Below are 22,392 nucleotides of genomic sequence, written 5' to 3'. Positions count from 1 at the left end.
CGAGTTGTTCAATCTAGGTGACTCCATTTTGAGACTTAATTACTATTAGAAAGCCTTGTATTTGCATTGTGTTGATCAAACCGAGAACGTTGTTGCATCAGTACAGTTGATATGAGATCCATATCGATGAAATATTTTCAAGACAAATACTATAAGACAAAAACCATCTATATAAAAATGGGAACTATAAAGGAGAACAGGGTTATACATCAGTAATATAGAAAAATACCTATCACGGTACTGTAAACTACAAAATTCAACATTTAGGAATCTGACTATATAAGAAAACTGATTGTGTATGTATTCCTACAGAAGAATCAGAAATGATATTTAATTCTAAAATGGTGGATAAATCCCTTGCAAGGTCCGTCTCCCAAGCTCAATAAAGGCACAGATGAGGCAACTGAAGGAAATACATCCCCTTCATCACTTGTTGGTTATCCACATTGATGGAAAGTACCTACAGATTTACGGGGGTAAGTATGCCTTGGTTTCCTTTTAAGCCGAGGTGGAAAATATCAATATCCTCTGCTCTATGTGTGGAAGACACACCTTTATTTGAAGATCCCATTACTATCCGCAATAATCACAGGAAGTATCATTTCAGTAACCGATTCTTTCAATTCTCATAGCAACACAAAGATAATGAATAAATCAAATCTCACTAATGAGAAATTACAGCCTTAGTACAATTTGGCACAAGTTGTTTGTGAGGAAAAGAGGCTAGATAATAACATCCTTGTCTAAATAACTTGTTAGTTTTATTCCATGATAAAACAAGTCAAGCTTTTCAAAACGCCTATTTATAATAATATTTATGATAAAAGGATTCAAAATATAAAGATGGGGATGATTCGTGGTTTTGTATGGTCATCAAGGGGCATTTGAATACGAAGATCTAGTGAGTCATACTCCTAGATAGTGAGAGTAAGATGCTATGATCAAATTTCCACCAGTTTTATTCATTTAAAATAATATTAAAAATGACCAATGTAAAAAGCATGATATACATTTCCGGAAATGAACTTATTTTACTGTTTGTTGCAGCAAAAAGGTGAAACACGACTTTGTGAGTGAATACTTGTTTAAACACCAAGGTATGTTGTAGCGAAAAGGTAACACACGACTTTGTGAGTGAATACGTGTTTAAAAACCGAGGTAATAGACGAGGCGGGCTACCAAAGATACTTGTATGCATGAAAACCCCTAAGCTTGGATACTAAAGACAAATTTCAATTTCATGTGGAGAATTGGTAAGATCCTCATCCTAGTAAGTTGATGGATGGTAATTTAGCCCTATGATGCTTCATAAAATGGCTTGAGTGTCGATGGCATTGGTGGATGAGGCATTATGGAAGAGGACCATGCCCTCTGCATCCACATCCCGCACTATTAGAGGAGAAGCATGCAACTCAGCATCAAGAGATTCAGGGATTGCTTATGGAGAACTAGTGGCTTGCTACCACTCATGTAGCTTTACAACAAGAATTTGTTGCCCCGCAGCAGTAGTTGCAACACTTGAATCATGTAGATGGTAACATGCAGGCTGATAAAGAGCACCAACTCAGAGAGTTGTATGACAAATCCATGAAGCTAGAAGCGGATTTTCATGCGAATGAGCCAATTAAAGTTGAACTTATGCAGTTGCGTGAAGATAATCAGAAGATGGGTGTTGCAAGGCAAGAATTGACAGCTCAGGTGCAAGCACTCCCACAAGATTTGGCAAGAGCACGAGTTGATATGCAACAGGTGGGTGTAATGAGGGCAGAGATAGAAAGCCTGCATCAAGAGCTACAATGAGCAAGGTAGTAAACTTCTTGTAGTTCTTGTAGCTATTCAAATGTTCATTTATAATATTATGCAACTGCTCATATGCATGTCATACCTATTTTGCGTTTCTTACATTTGAATTGCCAAATTGTTTTGAAAAGTTCTTTTTTGATTTGTTTTGTAATTCTAACTTGTAAAGCACTCCTAACATGATGAGTGTATTTTTGCATTCTACTATTGAATGTATAATTACAGAACTTCCATTGAATATGAGAAGAAGGCACGTGCTGACCAACTAGAACAGGGTCAGGCCATGGAGAAAAACTTGATTTCAATGGCCATGAAGCAATTCCAGAAAGGTGGTAAGAAGGAAATTCTAGTTCTTGTGGTAACTAAGCTTCATATAAATGGTAGTAAGATCTGCTTCAGCCTAGTAGCAGTGAGGTACATGATAGGGAGGGATCATAACCATCCCCAATCTATTGCAGAAAGGAATGACCTGAAAATAGTGCATAGTGGAGCTGGGTGGTTCGACGAATGGATCAGTTTACTATGCTGGTTAAGAGCTCTCCTCGGCCAATGCTTCTTAAGAGCTCTCCAGAAATATGCACAAATGTCATTAGTCCCCACAGCCAGATGTCACTAGTGAGCAACTGTCACTAGTCACCAATAACCAGATGTCACGAAAGCCAACATCAAGATGTCTCGATGATTCTAGCAAGGCACACCAACAACCATATGTCACGTCAACAACCAGATGTGATGATTTGAGCAAGCCAAAATGATTGAAGCAGTGAACATCTAATAGATCTATGCATATCGTTGCTAAAGTATAGATGATACAACCTTATTTTTGCTTTATAATTTCAGTAACTAGATATCATTTAATAATGTGAACTAATGCTAGCATTAGTTTTCCGTTGCGAAATATGAATAATACATATGAGATAATATCCATTCTTATGGCCTCCCCACCTCGGGAAGAGGCCAAATAAGATGGCCAAAAATTTTATTGAAATTTTATTGCTCCTCAAAAATAAGTCGGCGGAAAAACTTAGATAAGACGATGAAATACTTAGATACGTTTGACATCGACTAATTTTAACTGGACCATTTTGATTACTATATTCCTGTGCCTAACAATAGGGACTAAAAATATCAATGCACCCAGATAACGTTCTTCAATACGATTTTATCATTAAAAGGGAAACATAAGAAACTCCATAATTAAAAGTAAAGTTTCTTTAAGGCATAGTAAATAAATGTGCCAAGGTTGTTCGAAAATCGGAAAATATACGAAATACCCTCACATTGATAGCATCAATTGCGGCTAATGGTTGTGACCTTTTAAAAAAGTACAACAAAATAATAATTGTACAAATATGCTAGGACACAATTGTTGAATCCCCAGCAAATCCTAAGGAGGGTTGATTAGAGGGTTGATTAGACTATCCAATCAGCGCTAACAATCTAGAGTCCTTGTTATAGGCATATTTGGGCACTGCAACCCCAATCACATATGTCCATAAACCTAGGGCTTCTAAACCCATAAAAGTGTTGTTTCATACCCTAAAGGAACTAGGTCAACTGATTACATCATTTCCCAAAAGTTTTCCCTAAAAAACTGCTTAGAACTAGTCAAAACTGGACCATCTCACCTGCTCCATGATTAGGGTGGGATGCATTTCACCTATTTCACATGGGGGGTACGATGCATACTGAAAAACCCTTCTGTAGGTGCAAACAAATGGCAGAGTCAGTTTGTTAGGTGGAAACCCAGAGAATCTTCTAGAAACTACTCATATGACACTTGCCTCTCTGAATTCGCCAAGGAATGAGTAAGAGATCATGAAATCTCCAAGTGGAACCAAGAAATATCAGTGAAATGACACTAATCAAAATCCCAGAAGCTGACTCACCCCCCTGGGAATATCTATATATGGATCCCTCATACTAGAGATCAAAAGGCTGGAATTTTGTATTTCGTAAGGAAGTGTTGTTGGTTTCTCTATGAAACATTGTATTGTTGGGTGATCTAGCTTTTCATGAGGTGAAGAAGGCTTTCATGCTGGGAGGATGGCACTGGATCAGACAATAGGGTTGTAATCCTCTCTTATACTACTTCTATCAATAAAGCTATTTGAGTTTTCCTCCATATACTTGTATATTTATGAATCTTGTATTTGTGTATGCATTTGTATGGTTAATGTACATCTGATCCTATATTTTTTATGGTTATAGATCTCTATGCTTTGATGGTATTTTGTTGCCTTGACTCTACAGGTGTTCTTTGAAAATGGACAAGTGAGAAAGGAGTGGCGAAAGCTCTATCAAAGGAGAGAGGAAACAAGCACGGAGCCAAGCGAAAGACTGAGGTTGGTGCTCTCTGCTTCTCTCTCATCTATCTCTCATAAAGGAAAACACAAGTTACTTTTAATTGTTTTTTTCTAAGATAGCTACCCATCTTAGTGGGACTAGCAGCTCTGAAACAAAATGGCGACTCTGTTGGGGAGCGAATAGTTTGTTTGTTTGTTACTTTTTTTTGCTTTATAAACTACAGACGGAGCCTGAAGTTAAGCCAGCTAGCCCTTGAACTAATTTTGCTATGCAACTGCAAAGTAGATCAATGCTACTTTAGTCAATGTCTAGGTTGGTTTATGAACTAAACATCTGACTTGCAAACATCCTAAGTGCCCTGGTGGTAGCTCAAATAACCTGATTAGATCAGCCCCTATACTTTGTGTTTACTATCTATCATAAGCTCAACTTAAATCGCTGAACTTAGCTAAAAACTGTGGGTGAAAACCAAACTCAATATCGTCCCTGGACCATCGCACTATCTCTTACTAGCAGTCTAGATGCATCACACCTCCCGTATGCTGCAGGTGAGATGCATCCCGGTTTCCCTTAAGGACAGGTGCGATGATTGAATGAGACATTTTCTGCCTCCAAATTTTGGTTTTTTCTTCATTGTTTTCAGCTCTATTGAGTAGTTTGTTGTCTATGATCAGTATATCACTATTGAAACTCTCTTCCTTTACATTATTCAGCCTCCATTGATAAGGAACTGTAAATGTTTTTTTATATATTTTTCATCATTTACAGTCCTCCTTTGCAAATTGTAGCTTAATCGAACTGTCATATTTTGATTTGAAAATGTCGCAACTGTCATTTTCAGTCAAGAAAAAAATTGTCATAAAGTCTTCCTCTTTTAGATAGTCGATTACACTTTTGCCATTGTATTTGATTTGAATTGCCAATTCTTTGAAGTGTCGAAAACAGTTTTCCATTCAAAAGTGAAAGTGTCATCTTAGTCTTCCTTTCATTTTTGAAAAGAAATTGCTAAAGCGTCGCTTTGAAGAAAAGTAGTTCAGATCTATACTTAGTTTTCTTTTTGTCATTCTCACATTAAGAGAACTGAAAAACAAATACATGCATGTGCATTTGCATTTGGATTGCATGTAGAAGTTGATTTAGGAAAAGTGCATTTAGTGTGTGCTCTCTGCTCTATGTTGAAATAATTTTACTCTTCTTTCCTTAGTAGCTAGGATTTTCATTTCTAAAAGAAAATAAATGGTTGTTTATCATCTTAGATTGCATATTTAGGAATTGTATATCTACATCACACAGTTAACCTTGAAAGGAAAACGTCTTAAGAAAGATCAACTGTAAACTAAACCTCCATGAACATAAAAACGCTTTGGAACCTAACGCACAACATCTAGAAGTCTAGGCTAGAGACGTATTCCGGCGTCATAAAGCCTGGTAACTATCGTTTTCATCGTAGGTTGGGTGATTCCACCGCTTTGATATAATAAGTTCCAGTACGGACTCGTGCTCCCATGTACCGTCGAGTATATATTGTGAGACCACAATAGGCTGATATCCTTTATCCTTAGGAAGCTGTATCTGCCACACGATAGATCGCAATGCACTAAACATAGCATTCGGGAAGATTGACTATCATATGTAAAGTCCTTGGTAATTTCTCTATAATTTACCACTAAGGTGTATATTGCAGTTTTGCGATTGGTTTGGTAATCCCTCTGTCTAGATTTCCAGAGTAGTCACTTTCATTCCTTTTCGACTCCTTAAAAGAAAAGGTCCATCTGAGCACTTGTCACTTCAGGCTCATTAAGAATTGAAGGCGACTAGAGTCATCTTTAGTTTTTTCTCGACTCTGAGAAATTGAAAAAGAAAGTTGTGTCAAAGCGTCATAAAATTTATTTTAATCAGAATAACATCACTGTTCCCTCGTTGGTCTTGGGTTGAGAAAATAGAGTCTACCAATCAGGGATTTCCCCTTGGGGGGAATCCTTGTCCTTTCTCTTCTTGGGGAGATATTGGTGCTCCATACATGGCTACATTGTCCCTTCGAGGACTCACAATTGACCTGCCAGTATGGATTTTCTTGACCTCTATCGTTCAAAACACCGTGATTCCTCAGAAATCAAACCAGCAACCAGATGATACTGAAGTTTCTCCCCCACCTTCTACTTCATTTCTTTCTCCCTCTCCTTCTTCATCTTCACTTGGTGAAACTAGAAACACTAAAAACCAAGTAACTGAGAAGAAGAAGAAAGGGAAGGAGAGGAAGAAGAAGCCAATGACAAAAGGGGGCAACCATGCATCATCTGGCGAAAATCCAAACACTGCACCATCCAAACCTAAATCTCTATGTGTCATTTGCAAAGGAGACCACTACATCGAGATTGTCCTTGCATCCCACGGATCCTAAGGGACTGGTCTCCCTGCTTGCACAATCCGGTGTCTTCAACCTCTGATGATCATGTTGAGAGTACACCATCAACTAGTGAAAATGAAGTAAACGGACAGAAAGGAAAATCTAAATTTCCTTGTGGTATGTGTGAAGGCGATCATGCCCTCCACTGTTGTCCTTTCCTGGACGAAGCTAAAAGAGTCTTGGATAACCGTCCTGCATCACCACAACGACTTCCTCCTGGATACAAGAAAATCTTACCAAATCCATCGCTAGTTGAAAATCTGACTGAGACACCTTTGTTGTCAGTTGAAACATCTATCGTTGAAGATAAACCCTCTAAGTCCACACCGGACCAAAGTCAACAAGTCGAGACAACAGTTGACACAGTCTTGTCTTCAGAATGTCCATCTTCAGATAATATAGTCTCCAAAGAGAATGAGAACAACACCGTTCCTTTACCACAGAGTTTGATGAACATGGGGCAACCCAACCGTTCCTTTACCACATGAAGGAAGTTCATCAGATATTCATATGGTCATTTATCTGATCCCCCCTCCAAGCAATCTAGTCATTTCCTTCGATTGGAATCTACTAGCGAGACCCCTCTTACCATCCAATGTGCCTTAACAGATCATAGTACAAGCTTATAGAATGATCATATCTAGCACTATGATAGATGAAGGGGCTTCTGTGAACATCCTTTCCTCAACTTCTTGGAAAGCGCTTGGTTCACCATCGCTTCTGCCTGAGATTCAAAATCTGTCAGGCTTCGATAAAGGAACCAGTCGACCGTTAGGGATCCTTCCAAATTTTCCTATAACTTTGAGAAGGAAAAATGTTCATCTAAACGTGATGGTATTCCAAGGACCTCTAAATTACAATATACTCTTTGGGCGTGACTACATTTACATCATGGGAGTTATTGTTTCCTCACGCTTTCAAGTGATGTGTTTTCCGTATGAAGGCAGAATGGTCCAGCTCATTGACCAGCTTTCATTCCTCGGTTCAAACACAACTACTAGTCAAGTGCCATCCCTAACTAGTATTTTTGCACAAGGAATGTTTCATCAACCTCCAGTCCATCTGATTGATGACCACAAGTGATTCGGTGAGTGTGACTAAACCCAGGGGGCATGCACCCTCGTCTGCTTCGACAAGAAAACCCCAGATATAAGGTAGGTTTCCGCGTAGGATATATGACCAATCTGACACACCCGTCCGTTTAGGAAAATTGGATCAGTCTGGAATAGGATTCCCTCGTCAAAGGTTATGTGATTGGAAGCTCCCGCCATTCACCTTTGTCTATTTTGATGGATGAAGCCAAGGAAGTGTTTTGGTTGCTACACGGATGAAACAATTTTACTAATGCAAAGACTTCCATACGGTAACCTAGAAACTCTATTTTTCTTTATAACTGGGGTCATGCAAATCTTTTTTACGCAAGTCAAAGGTGACCAGTGTAACTCTAACCCCGTAGTGTTTACTAACTTCAACAGGTTAAGTTAGTTGATTGGTCTGGTCAACCATTCACCTTTGCAAGGGCCAAATGGCACCGGCAAAGTAAAGGAAGAGTTTTCCTACCTAACCCCAGTAGTTCTTTAACCCTTGGGACAATAGTTGGTCATTCCTAGCTTGCGTACAAAAGGCTTGGAGCAAAGTTTCGCATGGGGCAAGCTCCCTAAAAAATGAACCTACTAATGAGAGACATCCTCATTAAATGACTAGCACGAGTAGTTTTATGCGAAGTTCAATCTCGTTAAAAAATAAAGCTAGCAATGAGCATATGTTCCCCCACAGTTCAAGCTCATTAAAAAATGAACCCACTTTCCACGAGCAGGTTTACAGGAGGTTCAAGCTCGTTAAAAAATAAACCTAGTGATGAGCATATGTTCCCCCAGAGTTCAAGCTCATTAAAAAATGAACCCACCTTCGGTAAATAACCTTTGTGATCACATTACTATCAGCTTTTGAGCCTTGGTCATGTTCTTACCATCACCTCCACTTTTTAGCCGATCATACGCCTCCACTTGATTGTTTACCCTTTTAAGGAATAGTTGTGACGAGTGATCCTGTTAGCCACCTTCTTTACACTACCATGATTGAAAAGTTCCAAACTTACTTGGAACCAGCTGCTACCCGAAAATATCACTCGTTCCTCAAAAACGAGTCTCTTTTAAGATCTTTTTAGACTCGTAAAATATAAAAAGATTGTCGAGCAATTGGCCTCTCCAGCTCGTTAAAGTGATTAGAAGTGCCATCCCTCCTCTATATTTTAATATTTTTGGACTTGAGGGATAATTACATAAAAATATCAAGCACTTGTCTTTTTCGGCTCGCTAAAGTGATCGGAAAAGTCATCCCTTTCATATTGTTTTATACTTTTTCGAACTTAAGGGATTATACTATGAAGAAGGACTATTGGAGTTTCCTTTCCATCTCTTTTCAGACTCTCTAAAACTGAAAAGGACCGAGTTATCTCTGTTGTTAAACTCGTTAAAACAATAGCAACAAACTTGTCCATACAGACAAGAGCGAGTTTCAATGTCCCTAGGCTCACTAAAACATAGCGACAGGTTTGCCGGAAGGGAAAATTATAGAAAAAGCATATGTTATCCTCCTCAATCTTGACAAAAATAAAGAGGTACTAGTCAGCAATGACTGGGGAAAGATTGCGAAGAAAACTTGAAGAACTTTATTGGTAGCAGGTCGCTCTTAAACATGACACTTTCACTCCATCACCATGATTGAGTCGGATTGGGTTATTCCGTTCACCGGTCATATCACCATTGGTCCTCCGTACAATCCATTTTTTGGGTTAACACTACCAATCCATTTCAGTGTCATTGATATGTTCAAGAGAAGTCGCTTAGAGAATTCACCAACCCAACTAATGCCTCATCTGTTGCAATACCTTCATGCTCCATTCTTCATGACTGCCACCTTGAACCTTGTATCATCATATCGCTTTCACATCCACAAAATCATTTTCTCCGTTTCGTGTCATAGATGTGGGATTCATTAAGGCCCTCCTATCACGGGTCACTTCTTGTCGACATCAGCTCATTATCCAAAAGGTTGACCTAGGAACAACCCTTTCAGTACTTTGAATCTTGCATGCCTCAATGGCAAGTTTCTCACTTTCGGCGATAGGTTTACATCAATGGCCTTCGATCGAAATATTTTGCGTGGTGTTCGACATTGACTCATGTATTCACACCACGTGAATTGTACTGCAGTATCTTGAGGATCATCATAATTATCGGTGATTCCTCTCACGCCTGTTAAAACCTTACATCATTGGCCGGTAATCAAGCGATGTCTTTCCATGTTCGACACTAGAACATCTTTTCACATGGATTTACTTGTACTTTGGACGAAGATTGAACGAGTTTGAAGAGCCTGGATCTAGTTTCATCCATCCGGGCTATGATATATTCAGGAAAATAAAGACATCAAATGTACATCATAGCTGCATAAATAATCATCCAAGCTAAAGGATGATGGCTCTACCAGAATCATCAGTTTGCCACACAAACGGTTGTCTATCATATGTACATGAAAATGAATTTATAAAGCTAAGCATGGGAATGATCGCCTCAGCTAGATCATGAAAATATTGTGAAGATAATGTATTGTATTGTATCTTATTACAGGTCACCTTCCAGTTCGAAAAACCTCGGATCCCCATGATAAAACATTTCACCCGACATCAGAAGATTTACGACCTCATGCTTTAGGGGGCAACTATTATAGACATATTTGGGCACTGCAACCACAATCACATATGTCCATAAAGCAAGGGCTTCTAAACCCCTAAAAGTGTTGTTTCATACCCTAAAGGAACAAGGTCAACTGATTACATCATTTCCCAGAAGTTCTCCCTCAAAAACTGCTCAGAACTGGTCAAAACTAGACCATCTCACCTGCTCCATGGTCAGGGCGTGATGCATCTCAACTATTGCACATGGGGGGTGCAATTCATACTGAAAATACCTTTTGTAGGGTGTGATGGGCGAGACCAGACAAATGGCAGAGTAGTTTTCTAGGTGGAAACCCAGCGAATCTTCTAGAAACTGCTCATATGACACTTGCCTCTCTAAATTCGCCCGGGGATGAGTAAGAGATCATGAAATCTCCAAGTGGAACCAAGAACTATCAGTGAAATGACAGTAATAAAAATCCTAGAAGCTGACTCACCCCCCTACAAATATCTATATATGGATCCCTCATACTAGAGATCAAAAGGCTAGAATTTTATATTTTGTAAGGAACTGCTGTTGGTTTCTCTGTGAAACATTGTATTGTTGGGTGATCTAGCTTTACATGAGGTGAAGAGGGATTTCATGATGGGAGGATAGCGCTGGATCAGATAGCTGGGTTGTAATCCTCTCTTCTACTACTTCTATCAATAAATCTATTTGAGTTTTGCTCCATATACTTGTATATTTCTGAATCTTGTATTTGTGTATGCATTTGTATGGTTAATGTACATCTGATCCTATATTGTTTATTATTTTAGATCTCTATGCTTTGATGGTATCTTGCTGCCTTGACTCTACAGGTGTTCTTTGAAGTGGGACAAGTGAGAAAGGAGTGCCAAAAGCTCTATCAAAGGAGAGAGGAAACAAGCAAGGAGCCATGCGAAAGACTGAGGTTGGTGCTCTCTGCTTCTCTCCCATCTATCTCTCATAAAGGAAAACACAAGTTACTTTGAATTGTTTGTTTGTAAGATAGTTACCCATCTTAGTGGGACTAGTAGATCTGAATGGACACTAGTTTTCTCGGAAACAGTCGTGGATCTAACTTCACTCTTAACAATGTTGTCATGTCACCAGGTGTTATAGACATTTTTGTGCCTTGCAGCATGGAGCATGAAATGTCAATAATTACAGGGATCCTCAGTCCCTAAACATGTTGTTCTTACCCCTAGAAGAACAAGGTCAGCAAACCACAGCACTTCCCATCAGTTCTCCACCTGAAAACACTCAAAAACAGGCTATTTTTGGATCATGTCAGCTGCTCCACTGAGCATCTGCGCTGAATGTCAACTGCTCCTCTTTGTACCTGCGCTGGAAGTCAACTCCAATGAAGGCTACCTGCGCTGGGCGAGATTGGCCAAGTGGCACAGTCATTCTGCATGGTGTCAACTGCCCAGGAAGCTTCCAAACTGACACTTGGTTCAAGGGATTCGCCCTGTGATGAGTAAGAAGGTCTTGATCTCCAAGTGGAAGCAAGATTCTCCAAGTGGACTCAAGAACTGAAGATTAACTAAAGTGGGAGAGGACACTAGTCAGCTTTATGCCAGCCTCAAGCTGACTCATCCTTTCTCCAAATCTCCTATATATAGAGCTCTCTCATGAGGTCTAAGGAGGCTGGAATTTTGTGCAAGCAAGGAAGTGCTGTTGGTTTACAGTTAGAGCTATTGGGCGATTGCTTTTATAGAGGAGAAGAGGAGATTTCTTGCTGCTGGGGAGGTGCTGCTGGATTGGAGCCATTGATGGTTGTAACCTTCTCAGAACCTTTTACTTCTATCAATAAAGCTTTGAATGTTCTCCTATATACTTGTATTGCATTGATGTATTGTATTTACTTGTATATCTGATTCACTCTAATCCATGCATCAGTTATGAGTACATGTTTCTTGTAGTTTCCCTCTCTTGTTTGTGCAGGATCTTTGTGTAGCTGGGCCGGCAAGAGAACAAGGAGCTGGGAGTAAGGGACGAAGAGAGAAGACAAGATCGACAAAAGCGAAGGATATCGGTTGGTCAATCTTTTCTTCCTTCTCTGTACTTTCATAAAGGAAAATACCAAAGCTTTACTTTCAGTTGTTGCTAAGGAACTATCACCCTTAGAGTAGGGATAGGGTCATTCCGAGTCAGATACTTTTCCCCACAACAAACTGGAGACTCCACTGGGGAGCCTAGTATCTTTTTGGTGTTTGTAGTATCTTTGCTATTCATTTCCTGAAGAAAAGAGTACCAAATCGAAAAGCTTTTGACTATATCAAAAGCGAAGTAGAGGGGCTGCTACTCTTGCTCATTTTCTGAGCAGATTCATGATTTGAAGAGCTGATCTACAAAAGACTCTTGTGCTCTTTGTGATAGATTTTCATCCTCTTGATCATCCCTTAACTTGTACTTGACCTATAGCTTTTTATTTCAGCAAAAACAGTGAATTTTTGAGCTTTTTATGACCCGGAAATCCTTGTAAATGCAACTCTCGTGTCTCAGTGCAGCCTGTCCAAAGGCAGTCTGCATTTCAGCGCAGGTACTCCCTTCGGGAACTGCGCTGAAAGTTAGTTTGACAGACCAGAGCCTGCGCTGAGCCAGTTAGCCAATGTCTTCCTGAGGTTTCCTACTGAGTCTTGGCCCTGTTTTCACTGTTATTTTGCTGCTGATTGCTTGTCATTTGTACTTGCTGTAAACCAACTTTCCTTGACATTATTCCGCCTCAGTTGTGTGATGAAACTGTGATTGTTCTTTTAGTATTTCTTGTTTCAGTTACAGTTTCCCATTGTGAAAAGCAAACCAGTATAGCTGTGGCCTCTTAGATCTTGAACTGTAAAAGTGTCTTTGTGATCTTAGGAGCTAGTTTTATTACTGTTCATGGCTGTTTGAGTTTGTTTGTTTTTCATTTTATGGTTTGAATCTATACATTTCCAGTGTCTAAACAAGTCGATCTTAAGGTGTCTTTTGATTTTGGACAAGCTTGTTTATTTTCGCTTGAAATTAGATTCAAAGTTATACAACAGTTTCCTTTTTGTCTTACATCAACATTAAGGATAAAGAAAAGAAATATCTGCATTGTGCATGTGCATTATTGACAGTTTGTTGATTTAGGAAAAAGTGCATTTAGTGTGTGTTCTATGATCTGTGAGAAAAGTTGATCTCTTTCTTTTCCCTCAGTAGATTAAGGTTTTCAAAGTTGAAAGATTGAAAAGTTTTGCTTCTCATCTTAGATTGCATTTAGGAAGTTGTATATATACATCTCGTGGTGATCCTTAAAGGCAAACTGCTAAGCAAGATCAACATTAAAATAAATCCAATTTACATAACAACGCTTTGTAACATAACGCAAACATTTAGAAGTCTAGGTAGAGACGTGTTCCGGCGTCGTTAAACATAGTGACTGTCGATCTCTACGAAGGTGGGTGGTTCCTCCTGAGAGTCGGTGGCACTAATACGGACTTGTGCTCCCACGTACCGTCGAGTATATATTGGGAGACCCCTATAGGCAATTATCCTTTATCCATAAGAAGCCGTGTCGACCGCCCTACTGATCGCGATGCAGTGAACACAGCATTCACGAAGATCGACCACCCATACCGTAAAACGTATTCTGTGGTTTCGCGAAAGGTTTGGCACACCCTCTGCCTAGATCTCCAGAGCAGTTTCTTTTAGCCCTTTTCAAACTCTATAACTGAAAAAGTCCAACCGAGCATTTGTCACTTCGGGCTCGTTAAAACATCGAAGGCGACTAGAGTCATCTTTAGCTTTTTCTCGACTCTTAAAACATGAAAAAGCAAGTTTGTGTCTAAAAGCGTCGTTAATAAAATTTATTTTAAGCGGAACAAAATCACCTGTTATTCCCACGTTGATCTTTCAGTTGAAAAGTATGGAGCCCACCAACCAAGGAGGCAACCTTGGCGGAAGTCCAAATCCCTTCTCCTCTTGGGGAGATGTTGGTGCGCCTCATATGGCAACATTGTCACTTCCAGGATTGACAATCGGCCTCCCTGTATGGCTCTTTTCAACTAATGTAGTCCAGATCGCCACTAATCCTGAGCAGTCGAATCAGCAGTCAGAACACTCTAGAACTACCCACCAGCCTTCCACTTCTTACAATACTTCCTCTGATCCTTCATCTTCGCGAGGTAGAGCTGGCAAAAGTCAGCCTCCCAAGGAGAAGAAGGAAAAGGAGAAGAAAGAAAAGAAGCAGAAGGAGCCTATGGCGAAGGCGACTGGGGGCAAGCAGGAGACAGCTGACAAAAACCCACACACTGCACCGACCGGGCCTAAATCGCCATGTGTCATTTGCAAAGGGACCCACTTCCATCGTGATTGTCCTTGTATTCCCCGGATACTAAGGGACTGGTCCCCAAGGTTGCACAATCTGGTAGCATCAACCTCTGATAGTCATGTTGATTGCAGTCCGTCAACTAGCGAGAGTGAAGGACGAAGAGGGAGACCAAGATCACCCTGTGTATTGTGTGAAGGCAAGCATGCCATCCACAAATGTCCATTCTTAGATGAGGCAAAGAGAGTTTTGGAAGATCGTCCGGTTTCACCGTTACGACTTCCTCCTGGATACCAAAAACTCGCGCCTAATCCCTTGATAATTGAAAATCCAGCTGACCCGCCCAAGTGGTCAGCTGAAGTGTCGGTCATTGAGAATGAACCTACTGAATCCAGACCAGACGAAAGTCTAAAGGTCGAAACGGCAGTTGACCCGGTTCTTCCTTCAGAGGTTTCATCGTCCAATGACTCTGTCATTGAAGACCCATCTTCAAATGACACCGTCGCCGAAGAGTCATCTTCATGCGACACCCTCACTGAAGAGAATAAGGATGACACCATCCAGGTTCTTTTCATTAGCACCGACTCTGATGAGCGTCAGGGCAATGCGCGCATTCCTTTATCGCAGGAAGGAACATCATCAGGGTCATACCCGGCCGTATATTCAGTCCCACCACCAAGCAACCTGGTTGTATCCTTTGATTGGAATCAACTAGGCAGACCCATGTTACCAGCCAGTATACCATTCAGAATCATTGTCCATATCTATAGAATGATTATGGCTGGTACTATCATTGATGAGGGGCCGTCTGTGAGTATCCTTTCCTCTGTTGCTTGGAAAGCACTGGGTTCCCCGGCGCTTTTACCTGAGTTAAGAAATCTCTCAGGTTTTGATAAAGGAACCAGTCGACCATTAGGAATCCTCCCCAATGTACCTGTTACATTGAAAGGGAAGACCGTCAATTTGAACATGATGGTCGTCCAGGGACCCTTGGATTATAACCTACTCCTTGGACGTGACTATATTTATTGCATGGGAGTGATAGTCTCCTCACTCTTTAGAGTAATGTGTTTTCCACACGAAGGAAGGATGGTCAAGCTCGTAGACCAACTTTCATTTCCGGGATCTCGCATCGCAAATAGTCAAATACCAATCCTAAATGGTCTGTTCACTCAAGATACGCCTCCACCCCCAGTCCTCCTTCCCGATGAGTGCGAGTGATTCGGAAAGAAAGACTAGAACCCAGGGGGCATGCACCCTGGTCTGCTTCGGGCAGAAGAAACCCTGGGTATAAGGTAGAATTTCCGCAGAAGAATGGACTAGTCCGTACCCCGTCCGGCAGTGGAAAGGAGGGTTGTTCTAGGATAAAATTCTTTTGTCAAAGTTATGTGAGCGAAGCGGTCGCTCCCTTTGTCTAAAGAGGTGGGCTCTACTAAGGAGGGGGTCTATTTGTGACAGCAAGAAGTAACTGTCTTTGGGGAAAAGCAAGCCTCACCCATTAAAACAAATGTTTTGAAGGATAAGTAGGGGCAGCCTCCAAAGAAAGAGATTCTATTGTTGTGACAGAGAGTAACCATCTTTGAGTAACCCAATGATAGACATCGCCGAAGAAAGAGATTGATTTGCGGCAGCAAATAGAACCCTCTTCGGATAATAAGAAAGAGACAAGCCTCCCTCAATAATACCAATGTTTTGTCTTTGAGTAGTGTTCTTCTCTTGTCACAAATAGCTGTTCGTTAAAAGTTGGGCCGACGGGAAGACTGAGTACCGCGTAAGACCCCTTAAAATAACGAGAAGACTAGTATCGTTAACGTTAGATTAGCAAGATGACAAGTAGCTGTGAACACCCAAAGAAAAACAGAGGTAGGGGAGAGGAGGGGCAGCCTCGAAATTCTATCCTATGTCTGGGGGCATGCAAACTTTTGGAATGTGAGCGAGGGACGACTATTTATTTTTTAAATTTTTAGGTCCTCCCTTTAAACCTGTAGGTCTAACCCTTTAAACTCGTAGGATTAGCCGATTCCGACCTTACATGAAGAAAGTCTGTGGGGCAAAGGTAAAAACTTGCCAAAATTGGAGCATAGCTTCGTGAGATAAAGCTCCTTAAAAAATAGCTATCTCACAGGAGGCGTTCTTATTCTATGACTGGTAGATCGAGCAGTTTTAGCACATAGTTCATGCTCGTTAAAAAATAAACGCAAGATTCGAGCAGTTTTAGCACATAGTTCATGCTCGTTAAAAAATAAACATAAGTTGTGAGCAATCTTCCCCTAGAGTTCAAGCTCATTCAGAAAAAATGAACCGGTAAATAACCTTTTGAGATCGTAAATTCATCAGCCATAAAAGCCTTGGTCGTGTTTGTGCACCGTCACATCCACTTTTCATTTGGCCGATCATTCACCTCCATTTGTGTGTTTACCTCTTTTGAGAAACAGCTGCGAAGAGTGATTTCACCTAGCCATCCTTGTGACACTGCCGTGATTGGAAAATTCCAACCTGTACCTGGAATCTGTTGTTATCCCTGTTTGTCACTCGTTCCTCAAAAGACGAGTCTTCTTTGAGCTCTTTTCACTGACTCGTAAAATATGAAAAGTTTGCCGAGTTTTGGCCTTCCAGCTCGTTAAACGACCGGAAGAGCTATCCCTGCTCTAAATTTTAATCTTTTTGGACCTGAGGGATTATTGCACAAAAAGATCGAGCGCTTGTTTTGTTCGGCTCGTTAAAGCAATCGAAAATTCATCCCTTCTGTATTGTTTTATACTTTTTCGGACTTAAGGGATTAGATGACGAAAAAGGAATTCTGGAGTTGACTTTATGTACCTTTTCAGACTCTCTAAAAATGAAAAGGACCGAGTTTTCCTTGTCGTTAGACTCGTTAAAATGACTAAATAGCGACAAACTTGTCTTTAGACGAGAACAAGTTTCCCTATCGCTAAGCTCGTTAAATCATAGCGATGGGCTTGCCCGAAGGGCAGGTTATAAAACAAGCATATGTTATCCTCCTCAAGCTTGACAAAAATAAAGAGGTACTGGTCAGAAATGACTGGGGAAAAATTGGGAGAACATCAAAGCTTAATGGTAGCAAGTCGCTCTTGAACATGACACTTTTCCTCCGTACCACATCGGGTTGGGTTGTTTCATTCACCGGTCTCATCACCATGGTCCTCGCCAAACCATCCACATTTGGGGTAATGCTACCGATCCATCGCATCAGTGTCGTTATATGTTCAAGAGAGGTCATTCTGAAAGTGTCAACCGTGTCCCATCCACTGCCATACATTATCCTTCATCCATTCATGATCGCCACCCTGAATCATATGTCACAGTTTGTTTTCACCTCCACTAAAATCATTAGCTCCGTTCCGTGTCATTGATGTGGGATTCATTAAGGCCCTCCTTTGACAGATCGCTTCTTGTCGACTTCAGCTCATTATCCAAGAAGTTGACCTAGGAACAACCCCATCAGTACTTTGAAGCTTGCATGCCTCAATGGCAAGTTTCTCACTTCCGGCGACAAGTATACATCAATGACCTTCGACCAGAAGATTTTGCGTGGCGTTCGACGCCAAGTCCTTTATTCACGCCACGTGAATTGTACTGCAGTACCTTGAGGGTCATTATCATTATCGGTGATTCCTCTCGCGCTTGTTAATGATTTTCATCATTGACCGGTAATCAAGCGATGTCTTTCCATGTTCGACTTCAGCGCAATTCTCACATGGATCGACTTGTACTTAGAGTGAAGATCGAACGAGTTTGAAGACCCCGGATCTAGTTTCATCCATCCGGGCTGCAATATATATTCAGGAAATATAAAAGCATTTGTCATGTACATCATTGCAGCAGATGATCATCCTATTCAAAGGATGATAATTTCAGCAGAGAATTATCAGTCTACCATCAGACGATCGTCTGTTCTATGTACCAAAATGTATTTATAAAGCTGAGTGTGGGAATGCCCGGCTCAGCTAGATCATGAAAACAAAATGAAAAATAATGTATTGTATTGTATTGTATTACAGGGCGCCTCCTCAGCACTGGAATGAACTTCGGACCCTCTAGATAAAGCATTTCACCCGATAAACGACCTCATACTTTAGGGGGCAACTGTTATAGACATTTTTGTGCCTCACAGCATGGAGCATGAAATGTCAATAATTACAGGGATCCTCAGTCCCTAAACATGTTGTTCTTACCCCTAGAAGAACAAGGTCAGCAAACCACAACACTTCCCATCAGTTCTCCACCTGAAAACACTCAAAAACAGGCTATTTTTGGATCATGTCAGCTGCTCCACTGAGCATCTGCGCTGAATGTCAACTGCTCCTCTTTGTACCTGCGCTGGAAGTCAACTCCAATGAAGGCTACCTGCGCTGGGCGAGATTGGCCAAGTGGCACAGTCATTCTGCAAGGTGTCAACTGCCCAGGAAGCTTCCAAACTGACACTTGGTTCAAGGGATTCGCCCTGTGATGAGTAAGAAGGTCTTGATCTCCAAGTGGAAGCAAGATTCTCCAAGTGGACTCAAGAACTGAAGATTAACTAAAGTGGGAGAGGACACTAGTCAGCTTTATGCCAGCCTCAAGCTGACTCATCCTTTCTCCAAATCTCCTATATATAGAGCTCTCTCATGAGGTCTAAGGAGGCTGGAATTTTGTGCAAGCAAGGAAGTGTTGTTGGTTTACAGTTAGAGCTATTGGGCGATTGCTTTTATAGAAGAGAAGAGGAGATTTCTTGCTGCTGGGGAGGTGCTGCTGGATTGGAGCCATTGATGGTTGTAACCTTCTCAGAACCTTTTACTTCTATCAATAAAGCTTTGAATGTTCTCCTATATACTTGTATTGCATTGATGTATTGTATTTACTTGTATATCTGATTCACTCTAATCCATGCATCAGTTATGAGTACATGTTTCTTGTAGTTTCCCTATCTTGTTTGTGAAGGATCTTTGTGTAGCTGGGCCGGCAAGAGAACAAGGAGCTGGGAGTAAGGGACGAAGAGAGAAGACAAGATCGACAAAAGCGAAGGATATCGGTTGGTCAATCTTTTCTTCCTTCTCTGTACTTTCATAAAGGAAAATACCAAAGCTTTACTTTCAGTTGTTGCTAAGGAACTATCACCCTTAGAGTAGGGATAGGGTCATTCCGAGTCGGATACTTTTCCCCACAACACCAGGTGGTCCTTGGCGAGGGTTCAGAGGAATCCAAAAGTAAAAGGGTTAACCATGAACCATATACTAACCATATAATACTATTTCATGACATTCAAGCAACAAATATTAACCATGGACTTAATCAATTAATGTGCCAAATAAATAATACAGAAAAGTATTGAAATATAACTATAGTTGCTCACTCTAACTACGATTCACCATGGTTACACATAGAAACATAATTGAGATAATAAAGATAAATTTTATGTGGTTTTTAAGAAAAAAAGAAGAGTTGCAAGGCAGCTAGTCCCTGTGTAGGACTTACAAAAACTATCAAACTAGATTTGTCACGAGGAGCTTGCATGCATTTCACACGTCCCCTGAGTTCTCCATTAGTCACCACACCATACCAAACTATTCTCCATTAGTCACCACATTGTACCAACCTTACCTTTCCTTCAGGAACCCTGCGAACCCTGCTTTGTTTGATCGATTGAACCACTGAGAATGATCTCGTGTTTGATCGATTGGACTGCTAAGAATGCTCTCGGGCATGAACCTATTCAACTAATGCTGAGAGAATCAATGCTCTCGGGAATGAACCTATTCAACTGATGCTGAGAGAATCCCATTTTTTACTGATGCTGGAAATTATCCTAGGGATGTTGGTCGTGATGTTGTTGATTGTAGTGCTCCTGGTTTTGATGCTGGGCCTACTTCGAATTCAATTGCAGGGAATGATCGAAATGCTTCTGCTTGGAATGCTGGTTGTAGTTATGCCGCTGGTTCAATTGCTCATGGGAATCCCGTTTCAACTGATGATTGGAATGAATGATGCCAGGGAATTCTGGTTCAACTAATGTTGTTAGGCCATGTCCAACTTCCCGTTTTTGAATGCTAATTGAAATGTTCAGGGAAGTGCCAGGAATAATGCCAGTGCGGCCACTACTAGCCCTCCTTGTGCTCCTGGAAATTCTAGGTATCGGGATTATGCTTGAAATGATCCCATAACTTATTTGGAAACTGTTGCTAGAAATAATCTTTGTATTGTTGGGAATTCTCTCGACTCGAATGCTACCAGGAATGCTGGACCTACTCATACTACTCCTTGGATTGTAGTGGGAGGTTAGAAGCTTTGATTATGAAACAAGTGGCAGTAGAAAGTGATTTGTGTGCCCATTGTCCATCAATTCAAAGTCATAGGTAAGGAATAACCGCATCTTGACTCTCTCTTCAATTGAAAGATACAACAGGCATACATAATATTAGTTTCTTTATCACCCTATAGAAAGTGCCCTATAAGCCTTTACCTATCAATTTTTTACCTACTTCTATCCCCTTCCCATTCAATCGAACCAGTAATTCTCTTTAGTATGATTAAGATCGCTTGCCCTGCTCGTAATTGCTTTCCTTACAAACTCGCAATCAATTGCCCTGCTCTGCTCAGTTCAGTGGTAACCTTTGGAAAAAAAGATTGACCTGGTGATGGCTAATTCATTTATCAAACTACCAAGAACAACAAGAGGAAATCCAATGAACAATCTATATATTATCTGAATTTCTGTTTGTAGAATTTTTCATTCTTTCAGTTGAGTGTATCCAACATGATGGTTTCCCTTCAGAACAAGGGCAAGCAGATGAGGAGATTGGAGGAAACATCATCTGGGCACAATTTACAGGGTCTCAGATCCGAAAAGGGTGAAGAAAGGAGGAAAAATGATAAAAGATTTAGGGTTTCTAGCACAGGAGAGGGTTTGATACCCAAGGTTGAAGAAATGAGGGTTTCCATAGAGGTCGATGTAGAGAATGTGCCATGGAAAACTGATAAACATGCTTTCTTTCACTATGCATATCGTCGTATAACCCTAGAGTACAGAAGACAAATTTGTTATTCAGATCGAGAAGAAAAACTTGAACACTATTTCTTTCACACGATACCTGAGGGGCCCATTCCAGACCCTACTTATGTTCCAAATAATGCATATCCGAAGGTAGTTCAAGTTCGACCAACATCCCTTTGCTTGGGTCTAGGTTCTGCAATAGGTCGATGAGTTTCCACTGTGACTTCCTAGGGCAAGGACTATTGACAAGCCCTAAGAATTTCTACATGCTCTGATGATGCTAGTGCAAATGATATTTCAAGTGAACTTGAGCTTCAACCTCAAGGTAAGTCAAAAAACCCACAATTATTGATACCCATTGATGAGTCACATATTTGTGAATATATGTTGAGAACTCTATTTTATTGTAATCAGGAGATCCCAACACCAGTGATTGTAGCACTACCAACATCAGTAGATCTAACCAAATAAGCAACTTAAGGTCTAGCAACATGGGCATCAAAGGCATCATAAGAAAAGGTAGCAGTAGATAATCATCTTCATAAGCTGATAGCTGGTACACGTTGCTAGCTGGTACATGTTGCTAGCTACTAGTACACATTGCTAGCTGGTACATGTTGCTAGTAGTTCTTACATGTTGCTGGTAGCTGTTACACGCTAGCCACTTTTTCCAGCATTTTCATGCAGTGTCACCACATGCATTTTCATGCACGCCACCTTCTAGTGTTTTCATGCAGGCTCGCCAATTTCAAGTAGGCCACCTGTCTGAAATAAGCCAATTGTTTCCACAAAATGAAAAAATAATGATATGAGATATCAGTGAACATTATCCCAAACATTACATGTCTAGGAAATAATGTTAGCATTAAGCTAACATCATGAGGTAAAAACT

General features: G+C 40.6%; 1 pseudogene; it reads left to right on the top strand.

Moving 5' to 3' along the window:
- Positions 1–1,341: 1,341 nt before the first annotated feature.
- LOC149188288 (protein FLX-like 1) lies at positions 1,342–20,494 on the top strand (annotated as a pseudogene).
- The last annotated feature ends 1,898 nt before the right edge of the window (positions 20,495–22,392 follow it).

The sequence above is a fragment of the Pinus tabuliformis genome, chromosome 3_1, assembly GCF_031772625.1.
Source record: "Pinus tabuliformis cultivar Carrire ecotype Pingquan chromosome 3_1, CPIR1, whole genome shotgun sequence".
Lineage (NCBI taxonomy): Eukaryota > Viridiplantae > Streptophyta > Pinopsida > Pinales > Pinaceae > Pinus > Pinus tabuliformis.
The sequence above is the reverse complement of the archived record's forward strand: the minus strand, read 5'-3'. Positions and strand labels throughout refer to the sequence as shown.